The 1,016-nt window shown below is 39.2% G+C and overlaps 1 non-coding gene across 1 annotated transcript; it reads left to right on the forward strand.

The window, feature by feature from the left end:
* The first annotated feature begins 520 nt into the window (after nucleotides 1–520).
* Nucleotides 521–626, forward strand: LOC121213390 (small nucleolar RNA R71). Its single transcript, XR_005908771.1, has one exon. It is a non-coding gene; the product is annotated as a small nucleolar RNA R71 (small nucleolar RNA).
* The last annotated feature ends 390 nt before the right edge of the window (nucleotides 627–1,016 follow it).

Below are 1,016 nucleotides of genomic sequence, written 5' to 3' on the forward strand. Positions count from 1 at the left end.
GCTGCAAGAAGTTGTTCTTCGGTCTATTTCCTTGGTTGCTCCAAGAAAAGTTAGAATGATTTCTCCATGAAGGATTGTAGAAGTTGGATTGGGGTCCTTGTCCACTCCTATTTTGATGTTGGTTCCCCACATAGTACACTGACTCAGGTTTTGATGTTCAGTTCTCAAAAGAATGACCTTCCCACAGTACACATAGGAAACTACTTCAAACGGACTTGGTGGCTGAGCTATAAAATTATTAGCACTATTAGTGGTAAACTATTTTAACATAGAGGAAATAGACGATACCTGAGCTGATAACGAAGTGAGGGCGTCAACTTTATGAACTCCGGCTACACGTCTTCCTGAAGCTGTTTGATTTGTTGGCCATTGATAGTTATTACTTGTGATCCTTTCAATGATCTCATAAGCCTCATTATAAGGCTTAGACAAAATTGAACCATTTGCAGAAGCATCTACCATCAATCTTCTATGTTCATTGATACCATTATAGAATGTGTCCAACTGGATACAATGAGGAATCCCATGATGAGGACACTTATGAAGTAACTCATTGAATTGCTCCCAAGCCTCATACAAAGACTCATCATCTAATTTTGGAAAGTTTTGATCTCGTTCCTCAACTTAGCATTTTTTCTAGGCGGTAAATACTTAACAAAAAAATCTCTCTGCTAATCCTTGCCATATAGTTATAAAACTTGGTGGCAATGAATTGAGCCATTCTCGTGCTCGATCTTGCAATGAGTACGGAAACAACTTCAACCTCAGTTCACCTTTAGTCACACTGGATATCTTGAACGAATCACTCACCTCCATAAACAATTGAAGGTGGAGATGTGGATCTTCCATGGGCTTACCACTGAATTGGCCCATCATTTGGACCATCTGAAACATCACTGGTTTCAATTCAAATTGGGTTGTCTCAATATCAGGCTTTCTAATTCTTGGATTTAACTCACTGAAATGTGGCACAGCATATTGTCTGATACATCGATCCCTAGCATCAACAATGAGGA

The sequence above is a fragment of the Gossypium hirsutum genome, chromosome A13, assembly GCF_007990345.1.
Source record: "Gossypium hirsutum isolate 1008001.06 chromosome A13, Gossypium_hirsutum_v2.1, whole genome shotgun sequence".
Lineage (NCBI taxonomy): Eukaryota > Viridiplantae > Streptophyta > Magnoliopsida > Malvales > Malvaceae > Gossypium > Gossypium hirsutum.